At 27.7% G+C, this 17500-nt stretch overlaps 1 protein-coding gene and 1 non-coding gene across 2 annotated transcripts in view; both read left to right on the forward strand.

Annotated features, from left to right (window-relative positions):
• The window catches only part of LOC145254561 (uncharacterized), a 354522-nt gene that overhangs the window by 79312 nt on the left and 257710 nt on the right, over nt 1-17500 (forward strand). The gene's annotated exons all lie outside the window — the stretch shown is intronic.
• On the forward strand, nt 2223-2295 carry Trnar-acg (transfer RNA arginine (anticodon ACG)). The gene has a single exon. It is a non-coding gene; the product is annotated as a tRNA-Arg (tRNA).

Genomic DNA, 17500 nt, shown 5'->3' on the forward strand with positions numbered 1-17500 from the left:
ATAATACTGATGATAATAATAATGATGATAATAATAATACAAATAATAATAATAATGATAATAATAAAAATGATCATAATAATAATACAAATAATAATAATAATGATAATAATAATGATCATAATAATACAAATAATAATAATAATGATGATAATAATAATACAAATAATAATAATAATGATCATAATAATAATGATCATAATAATAATACAAATAATAATAATAATGATCATAATAATAATGATGATAATAATAATACAAATAATAATAATGATGATAATAATGATCATAATAATAATACAAATAATAATAATAATGATGATTATAATAATGATAATAATACACATGATAATAATAATGATGATAATAATACAAATGATAATAATAATGATCATAATAATAATGATGATAATAATAATACAAATAATAATAATAATGATGATTATAATAATGATAATAATAATAATACAAATAATAATAATAATGATCATAATAATAATGCTGATAATAATAATACAAATAATAATAATAATGATCATAATAATAATGATCATAATAATAATACAACTAATAATAATAATGATCATAATAATAATGATGATAATAATAATACAAATAATAATAATAATGATCATAATAATAATGATCATAATAATAATACAAATAATAATAATAATAATGATCATAATAATAATGATCATAATAATAATACAAATAATAATAATAATGATAATAATAATACAAATGATAATAATAATGATGATAATAAGAATAATACAAATAATAATCATTGTAAAATAATATTAAAAATATACATAATTAAAAAATAATATTAAAATTAGACATAGTTATAAAAATAATATTAAAAAAGACATGTATAAAAATAATATTAAAAAAAATAGATATAATTAAAACAATTATAAAAAAAAACATAATTATAAAAATAATATTATAAATTGACACCATTAAAGATAATATTAAATATACCCATAATTATAAAACTTATATTGAAAAATAGACACAATTAAAAAATAATTCTTGAAAATAACATAATTATCCAAATCATATGAAAAAAGACATAATAATAAAAATAATATACAAAAAGACACAACATTAAAAACATAATTATATAAAAAAAAGATTAAAATAGCCATCATTAAAGATATTATTAAAAAAGAAACATAATTAGAAATAATACAAAAATAGGCATAATAATAAAATAATATTAAAACAAGATATAATTAAAAAATAATATAAACAAAAGCATAATTATAACAATGATATAAAATAAACATCATTTAAAAAATAATATTAAAAATAAACATCATTAAAAATATGTAAAAAAATAATTACAGAAACAATATAAAAATAGACACAGTATAAATAATAATATTAAAAACATAATTATGAAATATAATAAAAATAGACGTGATTAAAAATAATAGTTAAAAATAGAGACAATGAAAAAATAATATAAGGAAATAAACATAATTAAAAAAAAAAACAATATAAAAACATAAACATAATTAAAAAAACAATATTAAAAAATAAATATTATTATAAAATAATATAAAAAGAGAAATAATTATAAAATAATATTAAAATAGACATACTTATAAAAAACAAAAAATAGACATATTATAAAATATATAAAAATTAGATATAATTAAAAAGAGAATATTAAAAAAATAAACATAATTATAAAAATAATATTAAAAATAGAGTTAATTAAAATATTACAGAATAATATGATTATAAAATAATATTAAAAATAGACATAATTAAAAAATACTATTAAAAATACATATAATTGCAAAAAATATTAAATAAGGACAAATAAATATGTAAAAAACTGGGCATAATTACAAAATATTAAGAAATAGAATAATTATATTAATAAGATTAAAAATAGATATAATAAAAATATTTCAAAAATAGAAATAATCTTACTAAATGTTTATTTATTGATGTCTGTGTGTATGCCAATAAACCTTTCGAATGGATGCACGGAAGTGAAAATTTTTTTTTCCATGAAAGGTGTGAGTCTATAGATTGTACTTATCTTTATATGGTTCGTAACGAACAACGCCGAGTCACACAAACAGCCCGAAATAAGGGGTTGTGGGCCGTTTCGTGCCATTGTCGAGAATGTTGCCTGCCCATGTCAACGAAATTTAGCACTATCTGTATGCAATCACGGTAACATCTTTGGCATACGAACAGGACTTGTGGCGCAATGGATAACGCGTCTGACTACGAATCAGAAGATTCCAGGTTCGAATCCTGGCAAGTTCGTAATAATTTTAACCGTCATTTTATCCAACGTTTACTCATCCTTACCCTTAGTTAGGGTATTTTTGTTTTTTCAATGATTTTGTTTTGTGCGTATGGGAATTTCCCATACTCCAAGTTCACAAGGTAAACGTTGATAGTAAGACGATGTTGAGTGTACCTGATGTTGAGTGTACTCGATTTTGTGTTTGACTCGGTGTTGTGTGTGCCGATGCGGCGCAGCCGCTACTTAAAAATAATATTAAAAATAGACACAATAAGAAAAAAAATTAAAAAATATTGGGAGAATTAAAAAAAATAATAATAAAATAGACACAATAAGAAAAAGGATTAGAAAATATTGACAGAATTAAAAAATAATATAAAAAATAGACATAATTAAAGAATAAGTCTAAAATGTAAACACAATTAAAATAATAACAAATAGACGTAATTAAAAAAATATTAAGAATAGAGATAATTATAAAACAATATTAAAAAATACACATAATTAAAAAAATAATCTAAAAACATAGACATGATTAAAAACTTATATTAAAAATAAAATTAATTAAAAATATATGAAAAAATAAAATAATTAAAAAATATATTAAAAAATAAACATAATTACTAATTAATATTAAAAATAGACATGATTAAAAAATATTAAAACATAGACAAAATTTAAAAAAATACTAAAAAATAGACGTAGTTAAAGAATTATATTAAAAAACCATAATTTAAAAAAATTATATTAAAAAACCATAATTTAAAAAATTATATTAAAAATCGATATAATTTAAGAGATTACCTAATGAAAAAAAAAGACATAATGAAAAAAATAATATTAATAAATAGACATAAATAAAACTAATATGAAAAAGAGAAAAAATTATAAAATGATATTAAAAAATAGACACATTCAAAAAAGAATATTTCAAAATTGATATAATTAAAAAAAATGTAATATGAAAAATAGACACGATTAAAAAAATAAATACAAATTGAATTTAAAATAGACCAATTCCATGCAACGCCGGATAGTTACAGCTGATTTTTAAAAAATAAAACTTACTTTAATTTTAATGATAACTTTTGCAATTATATCAAATGTAATAAATCAGTTATCGTTTGCTTTTTTATACGTATATAACGTTAACTGCACTAATATTTCTGTCTTTGTATGTGTTTTTTTTTAAGGATAAAATTTAGCATTCATCAAGGACGGATTTAAAACTCGTACATCATGTTTCTGTATGATGCAGTGTTGGCTACGGCGTTGTAATATTCATTCCCTTGCACATGCACAGCATCTAGGTCAAAGCAGTCGGTAAACTGTTGATTAATTTTGTTTCCCGCTGTTTTTATCTTATATTTATGCTTCTCTCTAAAACCAGTTTAGTAAACCATGTGGGGTCACACAATGTCAGGCATGACCATCAATTGTATGTAGCTGTACTGCGTCCCGGACCATACAAGTATCTCTGGTTTCGTCTCTAATTCAGCAAGCGTTTTGACAAGACACTCAAACAACACCAAATCTAACAATTCCCTCTTTCACCCATGTGAACGATTTTGCAAAAGTGTAGCTGGTTTGAAAAGCCATCTACATGCACATGGACGATCTACACTAAGAAATAGCAATATTCATATTTATTATATAAAAACAGTTTACAAAGAGATGGCCGTGGAGGTCTGCCCAAAATAACGGAACCTAGAAGATGTAGACAAGAAGTTCAAAACAACTTTTCTATTGTACTCTTCCTCCAACCCTGCTAATATGATGTGAGCTTGAAGTAGTTGCTTGTCTATCCGCACCGATAAGCTGTGGTACAGCGAAACAGTGGTGTATGTGGATGACTATATATATATATATATTTAGAGAGAGAGAAAGAGAGAGAGAGAGAGAGAGAGAGAGAGAGAGAGAGTTGGGACGATTAATTGGAAAATCAATTTTTTTTTTTGAGGGGCGGTATTGGAATTGAAAAATTCGTGCCTAATTTCCGATGCCAAAAACGAGTCTTTTGATTTTTAATTTATTTTTTATACTTAATTTATTATCAGTGGTATTAATTATAACATGATAAATGTTTATTGATTTTAGACTACAAGCAAAACTAAAATGTATATATCATTACGGAATATATACACAAATAATACACCCCTCATATATATATATATATATATATATATATATATATATATATATATATATATATATATATATATATATATATATATATTACGAAAATTCGCATATTTTATATTTATTTATATATATATATATATATTACGAAAATTCGCATATTTTATTGGTTTTTACCGGTAATTGGAAAATAATTCAAAATAGAAAAAATAAATACCTATATAAAATATTTTTAGATTGGAATCATCCTATCACTATGTGTATATGAGTGTGTATTTGTGTGATAATTTTTCTAACAACTATTTCGCCGTATTAAGTTTATTTAATTTTGTTAGACACTGAAGGGTATCCACGCCATCAATATCTGGCACATAGAGATTAAATTGTAGACCAATAGCGCTTAACTTCAGTCATCATAACAATGCAATTGGAAATCCATCCGATCTATTCAGGCGGAATAAAAAATAGAAAGCATTATTGTTGAACGCCCCTTATATAATCATCCATACACGGGTTTTCTCGTTATAGGACAACTCAGCTACGAACTACGAAACACGTGCCCGTGGATAATTATATGTTATATGTCGCTCTCAATTTGGAGGGGGGCATCATATTGTTTAGAGAAGATAATTCCCAATTAACATTTTGATTGTATTTTCCTATCATAATTATCACAAATAAGATAAAGGAAGCTTAAGGACCGTTATAAAAGGTCATCATAAATATATCCGTATTATAAAGAATCATTCAAAGATCAAAAAAAAATTAATGTTTGCTCGATTTTCTGTTAAAAATATAAATTGTTGCTGATTTCGATCCAATAGAGTTGAGGCAGTCTGGAAAAGTAAATGAACCTTTTTGGTGTGATTCAAGTAAATTTGATTTCCACCGGAAGTTGCAAAATTCAGTGCAGTTGTACGAAATGTCAATTAGAAGGTGGCTTTCGTCAATAACTACCGAAAATATCTGATTTAATCTTCTTCGACACCGTCCAAACGAAACATAATAGATGTAAACTTAAACGTAATGGCTAAGTGTATTACTGCCGTTTGATTTTATTGCTAAAATATCTATTTAAATTTGAAAGAAAAAAAGTAACTGCGCAGGTAATTTTAGATCACAAAGAAAAATCTTGAACTTATATTTATCTATGTATTCACATTTTGCGATAACGTAATCACATTTGGCTTATACACAACATACAGTCACACAAGTGTGTGAGAGAGAGTAGGAGAGAGTAGAAGAGACTGTGTGTGTGTGTGTGTGAGAGAGAGAGAAAGAGAGAGAGAGAGAGAGAGAGAGAGAAAAAAAAGAAAGAGGAGGTGTATGTTCTACGTCTGGTGTTCGCATATTAGTTTTACGATGGTGGCGTTTACGAAGTTCCTTATGTACTATTAGCAGTGGAGGCTATTTCTGTAGGTGGCGCCTATAGGAAATCGCCGATATAAAGTCTTCTTTTGATTTAGTGTTTATTTTTCGCGCAGTAAAGGATAAAAAATTTTGGATGTACAGGGTGTTCAGAAAATTTGACATCATTTTAAATGGCAATATCTCGAAACTACTCAGTGTATTTTACGTCAAACGTCACACTTTTGGAATGCCCTATATATCTATAATGTGTATATAATATTTCCTCTCTCTCTCTCTCTCTCTCTCTCTCTCTCTATATATATATATATATATATATATATATATATATATATATATATGCATATATGTGTGTGCGTGTGTGTGTGTGTGTATTATATCTTTATTGAATATATATATTATATTTCCTTGGATATATATATATATATATATATATATATATATATATATATATATATATATATATATATATATATATGCGTGTGTGTGTGCGTGAATTGTATATGGTTTACGACATTTCAAAAGTTCGATGGCATAATTAGATGTGTATTCGACTGGCAATCGACGTATGATGATCTGTGATGTCATGAAACTGCAGCAAAGTGTTACGCTAAGTATTTATATGGCGGTTTCATTCAATCTTGATAGACTATGATTATCCACTGCAAGGGTGCCTGCACGTGGAATTTTTGTGGCAAGAGTTGCGCAATCAACAACCACACCTATCTTGAGTCAAGTAGAAATTCAGAACGACTTTGAAAACAATGCAGAGATAAGCGGAAGCACATATGGCGTCTAGATTTCCCAAATGGTCACCCATTTCGTATTAGTCAGCATCAAAGTGAAATGAAACAAATCCTCTAATAAGTAATTAATTAACGCTCGTTGTTCTAGGGAATATGCAAATTAGTTAATCTTAATATAGTGGTTCGCATATCAATGACTGAGTATATTTAAAAGTTGGTTCCACTAATTTTTAAATAGAAAAAGTAGGCTTTAAAGATAAATAACAAAATAACAAAGAGGGAAAGCTCAAGTTTATATTTATATATATATATATATATATATATATATATATATATATATATATATATATATATATGATTGTTGAGCTGGATTAAATCCAACGATATGAAATATATATATATAATAAGGCTTTAAAGATAAATAACAAAATAACAACGAGGGAAAGCTCAAGTTTATATATATATATATATATATATATATATATATATATATATATATATATATATATATATATATATATATATATATATATTGGGGGGATTAATCAAATAAAACTCCGCTCGTTTTAAACAAGTGCTTAATTACATGTAGATTTTTATTATATTTTCTTTTCTTTTATATATAGAAACACGATTGCTTACATATCTGCATATATGTTTTAGCTGGGATTTCTTTCGAAATCCACTCCGATCAAGCCCCTAGTCTCAACTCTATCCCTTGAGATCAGTGAAACTGGATTTTGAATGAGAAGTGTGTGCACATATGAAGCAAATAATTTTTCCTTTAATAAAGAAAATAATATATGCTTACATCTGTGTGAAGGAGATACAGACAGTATAGGCTGAGAACAGTTTAAGGAAGTCTAGCTTTGACTGAAATATATTTGCAAATGTGTAGCCAAATAATAATATCTCTATATATAGTCATATATAAACAAATTTACAAGTTCGCGACACTGGACATGACAATGTACTGGACAAATGGTTGGTTAACATCCAAAGTCTTCGTCAGGCGACTTAAAAAAAACAAACAAAAAAAAAAAACGTTTGCTTTCCACAAGAGAAACCAGTACTCCAAACTTTTTGAGGACTGGTTTCTTCTGTGACTAGTCAGGTTACTTAAAAAATGTTTTTGGAATATTATATTTTTGTTCTCTAATGGGTACGTACATCATAGAGACTTTGTATTTTCTTTACTTATAATTGGCGACATGAGTGCCAATCTGAACAAGCACCTTATCTTATGCTGAAACATTATTTATCTTTCCTTATATTCAATTCATTTTAGAAAATCAGTTGTTATTTTATGCATAGCTTGTGGAATTGACGATTGATACATATTTTAGAACGTATTCATGCGTAATTAATGGAAATCAGTAATAGTCAGCTAACGTACTTCTTAACTTCCGGCGTGTTTTCTACCGGAAGCAAATCAGTTTCTTTCGCCTTTTTCTCTACCGCGTATATCTTCCATGTGCGTATCTTTTTTTTTTTTTTTACGTTTTTCCGATTATTCTTATAAAAATAATTGAACAGTTTTTCGGTCTTACTTTAATTATGATTGAAAATAGTTTTATTTTTTAAATAATTATTTAAAACACATTTTATTCTCTCTTTTTTTTTATAATTGCTATTGTATATTTCTTAATAATGTATTTTTCTTATACTTTATTTTAATAAATCAATTAAAAATAGAAATACTCAAGAACAATAAAAGCGAAATAATTTGCTCAACTAGCCACCGTTTCCAGTAGCAGACACACCGGAAGTTAGGAATTACGTTAGGTGACTATTACTTGGAAACCTTTGCTGCTAACTGCGTGATCCGTGGTGATGCCTATTAATTTTAAACAGACACCCCCGTAAGGCGTTTCAATTTAGTTTGTTTTTATTGTCAACAAATCACGTTTACATTGTAATCACAATTGTATTATACGTATCTGCTTGAAAGGAATCTCATAGCACTCAAGTCTAATAAACGTCCCTTTGTAAATACTTTCCTTTCACGATATAAAAATTGAGAACAAGTAATACTTTGTTGCATTGAATGATATTACATGTATCGTTTCTTTGTATAAATCTGTTGTCAAAATAAGACGAAGTAGAATAAAAACAAACAAAAAAAAATTTGTCTTGGGATTGTTTTTTTTTAATTAAATATTTACATTTTTCAGATATGTTTATTTTTATATCAAAGTCAAAGCGTTAAATAAGAGAACAGTCAATTTTAAAGTCAAATGCAGAGTAATCTCTCCTTACAAAAAATGGCGTTCTTGAAATCGTAAATAAAATTGACAATTCTCTCCGTAATCCAACCATATTTGCTACAAGTACCACATCCTAGTCATGAATTTTCATTATTTTATTGTATTTGTTTAAAACAAAAAAAAAATGTTCTAACTTGTGATGGGACATTGATACCAGACTTTTACTCATTATGTCAGACAGCCCAACCGAGCGACCATTAAAAGAAAAATTCTAACAGACCTTTAAAGCACAATTTTTTGTGTCTTTCTTGCACTTGGTTAACCGGGTATATGCGCCAGGTAGTTTTTGAAATTCTCTTTCACGTGTCTGGTTGGTCGTATCTTTACTGGAATAATAGAGGTTTTGAGATTTCAGGTTCTTTTCATGTCACACATAAGACCTTGGTATTTCGTTATCTTTTCCTTTTCAACTCTGTTTAACACGTCATCATTGAGAGGCACTGACTTCTACTAAGGTTACTTCTTTCTTCTTCTAGTCCCATATAACTATGACCAATTTTATAACTCCGCTTTTCAGGTACCTAGCTGTAAGACTTGCATCCATCAGCAAAATTTATACATCTATAAAAGCGAAAATGTGCGTATGTGTGTATGCGTGGGGAGATATTTCTCAACCTATATACTCCACGAATCTTTGATTTACAGATTTAAAATTTGGTATATAGGATATTCAAACACGTGCAAAACTCTTTAATCTGTTTCCATCCGGACACAAAGTGCTGATAAGGGGTCAAAATTAAAACATTGGGACGTGAGAGTCATCGGATTTATCTCTATTTGCCGTTTCACAAATGCGCATGCGCAAATAGTTCATATTACAGATTATTTATGGTAAGGATAAGTAGTTTGAAAACACCTTTAAAAGATCGTGTCACACTGGTGTAATGATTATCCTATTTGACACACTGTTTTTAGGTTTTGGTTTCGGTCTTAGTTCGAGTATTTTAACATTTTTTTTTACTTACAAGAAGTGAATGGTTCAGGAAAAAATATATAATACTCGCATGCACAGGTCTCACTGTCTGTATTAATTATAATATAATGATTATGCGTATTTTACGACCGGGCGGCCCGGTAGTTGCCAATAATTCAAACAAACTCTTCTCTTTACATTGGTTGATTTTTGTTGAGATAGGCTTATTCATAAATATTCTGAGTATTGATTTTATAGGCATTGTCTTTAAAATAATCCTGCTGATCACATTCTGGATGCTGGCAGTCCGATGGATATGCATCGCATTCACTATGCACTTTAGAGGTGATCACAAGTGAGCGCCCCCTAGTGACCATTAAAAATTTGAGAATAGACAAATAAGTCTTGTTAGGGATGACAAATGTTCTGACAAGATGAAAAAAATTGTGTACATATCCCGAGTAAAAAATCTATTTCTAATAGCGATTTAGTGTCTGGCGAACCCGAAACTATACTTTCTTCCACCCTCAATTAAAGCAACAGTTTAGTATATGGATTACGTGAGGAATTGTTTTTTCTTTCATTTTTACACAAATGACTAATTCCTTCGTAACAATTTTAGATTTTGAATTAAACCATTAACTTTGATTTATGATGGATTCTCCCGTCGAGTTCGACGTATGAGCTTCCGCATAACAACTAAGTTGCTCGGAAATCCACACAGATGAATTGATTATACTGTAGAACCAACCATTCTTTTTTTTATATTACTGGTAACCTTTGTCGATGCAGATGACTGCCACAGGACAGAGTATACAGTAGATCGCAGGTTTTTACATCAAAGTTTCCTTCTTCTTAATGCATGTCTTAACGGGTGCATCTCTTCCAGTGAATACACCCCAGATACCAACCTGGAAATTCTCGGCGAGATACATACCACGCCTAACCTTCCCAAATGGTCACCCATCTGGTACTGTCCAGGCTCAACGTTGCTTAATATTGGTTATCTGACGAGAACCGGTGTGTCAATGTGATCATGCCGTATATATATATATATATATATATATATATATATATATATATATATATATATATATATATATAAGGAACTCACACACACACACACATCACACACACAGAGTGACTAAGCCTATCATTTGTAAATTTCACGGAAAGGTAATTTATATTTCTGGCAGCGTTCTTAAATATGTTTTGTACATCTGATAAGTATTGAAAATCGAAAAATTCCGATCTTAAAATTAGTCTTTCTTCTTTTATAGATAAAAAAAAGTATTTTTTACGTTACACCGGCGTAACCTATACTCTCCTGCAAAAATTTCTTTTATTTCATCTATAAGAGATGAAAGACTGTTTTTAAGATCGTTAAGCCCAAATATCAGCTGACCTGATATTGTAAATAAACAGAGACGGAATTTGATGAACGACATTATCATTATTATTATTATTATTATTATTATTATTATTATTATTATTATTATTATCATCATCATCATCATCATTTTTTTTATCTTTTCCGCGAATTAGTAAACCGGCCAAGTTATTCCTCGTAATATATAATATTCAATTACAACTACTAGTTCCATCATGCTTATGTTCCATCATAATTTTGTTTGCAACGTTTCGCATTATATAACCGCTCTTTTTTAGATGAATCGTTACATATTCTGAAATTTTAATGTCGAATTTAGGAAGCTATTTAATTTTGAATTGGGGCCCGTTTTATATTCTACAGCGGCAGATTCTTCCCATACCATCAGCTATGAGTTGGTTGAGCTTTTAGTTGTTGTTATGTAATAAGGGTTAAACAGTAAAGAAGACTCATGGTGGAGTAATATATATATATATATATATATATATATATATATATATATACATATATATATATATAATGTATCTGTATATATAATATGTATGTATGTATATCTATGTATTATAAATAAATGATAAAAATCTATCTTTCAGATATCAAAATGTTGACCATCTTACCGTTTATTTCTTTAAGTGCGGTGACATGGACAATTTTTGACAGCGCCTGTTTCGTAGCACATAATTATTCATGTGATTACTATGCCCTTTCTTGAATGTATTCCCACCTTAACTCGTAAGAAAAAAAATATCAACTTTAAATAAAAGGATTATGAGCATGATAACAAAATCCAACAAATGTGAAAGAAAAGCTTCAATTATTTTTCAATTTGTTATGCCATCTCTAAGAAATAAATGGTAAGATGGTCAACATCTTGAAATCTGGAATGTAAACGTATGTCATGTATTTGTATATGCTCTTTAGGTACATTGAGCTTCATCAATTAAAAGATTGATATGAATAAAAGATGAAATATAATTGAATAAACATATTTCCTTATAAAATAATATATATTATATGTATGTGTATATCATGTATATAACATCTAATATCTACAATATATATGCATATATTATATACATATATGTATATATATACATATTATATATATATGTACATATATAATATATATATGTATATATATAATATTAATATATTTTGCTCTATTATATTGAGCACTCTAAATAACCTCGTTTTGATTCAGGAGTTTTCCCTCTTAGATACCTTAACTTGGTATATATATATATATATATATATATATATATATATATATATATATATATATATATATATATATGAAAGAGAGAAAGACAGACAGATAAAAAAGGAATTAACCAAGTTATGTGTTCACCAAAGTTTTTCTTTGTTAGACTTCCTCTGGATGAATGGAATGTATGCATGAACGTTTTTTTTTTCTATATTGTAAGACTTCATAATTTATCCAGAAGAAGTCTTACAATAAAGACGAAATGTCGAAACGTTGATGAACACATAACCTGGTTTGTTATTTCTCTTCTTCGTCGGAATACTATTTCCATTATTCTCATATATATATATATATATATATATATATATATATATATATATATATATATAATGTATATAATATATATATATAATGTATATAATATATATATATAATGTATATAATATATATATATATAATGTATATAATATATATATATATAATGTATATAATATGTATATAATATATATATAATGTATATAATATATATAATATATATATACATATATATATATATATATATATATATATATATATATATATATATATATATATATACGTGTTGCATCGAGATCGAAATTGTTGTAAAACTAACAACCAAGATGAGAATAGTATTCTATGTAATCCATTCTATGAATTTTCATCAGTGAAAAAGCCATGTTCTTAGCGAAGATGCAGAAAAACATTTTAAAAATTATGTCAATGATGAATTTGTAAAATAACGTGTTTTGTCAGTGCTGAAATTGTATCTGAGAAAAATTGAATAAATCTGACAAGATTAGTTTGTCTGGACAATGAGAACACGAATTGACAAAAGCTCGGACATATCCGATTTGAAACAGCAGGGGTTTTTTCATATGTCCTATTGATAAGTCATTCAGTAATGCTGTAAAATGTATTAACTTTTCATGAAAATGTTAAGAAAGCAGTTACAAAGTTGATCCTTTCGCATAAAGGATTACCGACGAATAAAGATCCAGCAATGGGTGGGTCTAAGATAGGCTTTCGTACCGAATTTAAAAAAAAAAAATTCTTTCTTTGAATCTATCAGGCTTTAACTTTGCAACTAAAAATCTGTAGAATTATTTAGCAAGAAAACGTATGTGTTAAGTCTGTAAAATCTCAAAATTCACGATTATCACCCCAAAATCATTAATATGTCTCAATCTTGAATCTGCATTTCAAACATTTTTAGTACAAACAAACAAGACTTTACACGACATTTTAAACAAAGTTTGTTTGAAAATAATCGATAATTTTCTTTCCCACTCTGGATTTTACCTCTAACTTATTCCTTTCCCTCGCTATCACTCTCTCCCTCTCTCTTTCTCCTCCCTCTCTCTCTATATATAGAGAGTGAAAGAGAGAAGAAAAGAGTAAGTGAGAGGAAGAGAGCAGGAAAATAGTGAAGGGGGCGAGAAGAATTATCGACTATTTACGAATAAACTTCGGTAAAAATGTCATGTATAACCTAGTTTATTTCTACTAAAAATGTTTGAATTGCACACACACACACACACACACACACACACACATATATATATATATATATATATATATATATATATATATATATATATATACAAACAGAGAGCGAGAGAGAGAGAGAAAGAGAGAGAGAGAGAATGAAAGAATGAAAAAGAGATATCCTGACATATGAATATGAAATGTGAACAGTTCTCTGTAGCTTATATTTTCAAACTCATTATCTGTCTTTATCCTAATCTATCTATCTAGTATCTAGTTTTACTTTTCTCTCTCTCTTTCTCTCTTTGTATATATATATATATATATATATATATATATATATATATATATATATATATATATATATAAACTCCGTAGATTAAGAGCAATCCACTTCGTTTGTGTTTCCCTTTTTGGAAATTAAATGCTTTTAACTCTTGGCAAAGTGTTTTTAACATGTTTTATTAATTCTTTGCTTATATATATACATATATATATACATATATATATATATATATATATATATATATATATATATATATATATATATATATATACTAACCACCGTATTATATATACATATATATTCTTGCTAGTCCGTCACTCGTGTTTCTCAAACAGTTTTCGATCTGCCCGTATGAATTTTATATACATTAAGATATGCTAACTAGGAGTTGCCCGTTAGTGCATTTATTTGCACTTTGCCCGCTATTTAAAAAATTTTTGCTTTTTTTTTTGTTTGAATTAAAAGAAGTAATTCTGTATTGACGAATAAAGGGTTATGTCCCTTTAATTTAAATGGCGGCAATTTCAAAATAATTGCAACCCAGACAAATTATATTCAGGAAGGATTTGCATTGGATTACAGTTTAGTCTTTTTTGTCAACATGCTGCTTTCGGATAAAACCCCTGAGAAACCCGAATAAAATATTGAAAAGTTAGTGAAAATTCAAATATTAATTGATTTTTGCTAGATTTCTTAAACTCGTGTTTTTAAGAGCCTTCAAACTGGCTAAGGCATGTTAATCTTGTTTTAAGGTGTCGATTATGTTAATACGATTTTAGACTCACATTTTTGTTATATTCGTACGCTGAAAATGAAAAGAAAATGTTAGCATTATTTTTTAAAATAGTATACCAGTTACATCGTGTTACATATAGTAGGGAAATAATTCAATGGCACGGTTTGAATGTATATAAATTGAATGTTGTAAAATGCGTGAAAAATATGAACCATAAGAAAGAGAACAGAGAGAGAATAACGTAAGATAAATAAGAATCAGCGACAGAAAATAAAAGAAACAAATTGCAAAATAAAAATGTGAACATTTCTGCAGAATAGTGTGATTTGAAACAAATGAATTTAACGTGTTTCAGGTGAAAACACTATTTTATTCGTACGTGTCATATCGAAATTATTAACAATTTCCCAAAATACGAAAAATGGCCTAGTAGAAAAATAATTACAAGCAAAACCAAAATGTATCGAATTAGCGTTTTATCGTATGTTTAAATATAGAAAAGCTGTCCGTCTAACTTTAATTTACATATTAGATAAGGCTACTTATTGTGTGTGTTTAAGTTAATCGCAAAAAAGATCAAATTACTTATCAGTGCCCATCATTCACGCAATATTATCCAAAGTAAAACTGTCTATTAGTTTGAAAACAATGAATAAATCACCAATCAATAGATGCTGTGATATCCAAACCGATAAACACGTCCATAATTATCTATATTCAGCTTTTATCTATCTGTTTATCGGCAATAACTAATTACAGTATAACTAACAATACTGTTCAATATTTAACTATTAATACCATTTGTCTGTGCAACAGATTTCAAATTAATAAAATGTACATGCGTATAAGACTTGCATCTTGATACTAAGTCTGGTCTTTATTTCACATAACTAGCCATTTTTTCCATGTACTATAAATTATATTTTATTTTTTTTGTTATGAATGAAAAACACAGAATTGTCAGTGTAAACAACATTTGTGTTGTTAACCCTCTTATGCTAAGTGTCATCCTCCCTTTTTCTATTCTAGAAGTAGTCCGCCAATATGACAGGGTTCCATTTTTCTTTAAAAAAAAATACTCTCCGTCATTGAAATATCCTGATGGAATCTCTAACCGCGTTCATCACTCATATCAATAAAATTCTCCCCAAAATTCTCGAAAGAGAAATTTTCAAAAAGCAAAAAAAAAAAAAAAGCAAAGAAAAAAAAGCAAAAGAAAAAAAAACTGTACCTAATTTGACAAAAAGAAGACGAGGAATGGATTTTTCATGCCATTGTGCATCTGAAAATGACCACATATATTTATGTACTGTATTTTATGTATTGTACTTTTTGAGTGTTGTACACTAATTTATGTAAACTCAAAGTATCTAAGTAAAATTACAGCAAAAAGAAATAAATTAGAATATTTTTTTTTTATCTTATACGTTATTATTTTTAATGATCTAAATTAAAACAAATATGTCACCTTTGGTCTTCCATAATGGAAATAATTTGTGGTGTCTGACCGGATTACGAAAAAATGTGGGGTGATGACACAACGAATGTATTGTCAAGTCTGACATTATATCAGGCATGCATTTGACATATCTTCGATTTCGTCTCTCTGATCGAATTTGAATTCTCAAATAACAACTTGTGTAATCGATTAAAAAACAAAAACAGTGTTTTCTTTTTTCTTTTCTTCCTTTCTTTTCTTATGACATGCTTTAAGTATGGTTGTGTACGATGCATTCATTTACCCTCAACCATCCGTAATATATTTTGCTGATTTTTTCGTTAAAGTGAAAATGTCTACTTGGTGACGGCTTCCGGTTTTGAAATCGGATATTGAAAAGTGGTTAATATAAAAAAGTAAACTCGTATTATTATTCATCGAACTACTGTTTTTATCTTGAGTGTGATTTTTACAACGTTTCGGTCGATGTAACCTCCGACCTTCAGGTGTATCTTGTCGAAATCGGGAATGTTTCTGTCGAACTCGGGAATTTGGACGGAATTTCGAGCGAAATCCTTTATTTATTTCACGGGTGTAGTGTACTCTTGTTCCGTCAGCCATGACTGGAGAGAGGTCCTAAGTAATTATATTTTTTATTGTTTCTTTTTTCCATCGCCCACACTCAGGATTGAACCTTCAACCTTCAGAAGAATATCACTTTTATAACTAATTTTTCCAAATACTCTAACCATTGCGTAAGGGGTCCTACACCGTGAAGTAAATAAAGGGTTCCGCTCGAAATTCCGTCCAAATTCCCGTATATATATATATGATGATTGCAACGTCCTGTCAGACGAATACCACTCCCACAGGCACTTAAAGTCCATAAGCCCAAATGCCAGAGTGAGTATCTATACAAAGATGATGTTACAGAGTCTTAGGTTTATACGACAGCTAAATCTCTATCTCGGTTCAAAATGTTGAGATCCAGCAACAGGCAAGAGCAAGATAACCGGCAACAAATTAAACTGCAGACCAGCTTAATGCGGGTACTGGTGTCCTGCTTTATGGTTTTTTAAATCAGTGATTTGCTTCTCCTAGAAAGGTTACCTTCACCACGGCTTACGGGAGCTCTCTCCACCCCAACACACACACACACACACACACACACACACACACACACACACATATATATATATATATATATATATATATATATATATATATAT

This window comes from Euprymna scolopes, chromosome 3, assembly GCF_053919585.1.
Source record: "Euprymna scolopes isolate OS-2025 chromosome 3, ASM5391958v1, whole genome shotgun sequence".
Taxonomy (NCBI): Eukaryota; Metazoa; Mollusca; class Cephalopoda; order Sepiida; family Sepiolidae; genus Euprymna; species Euprymna scolopes.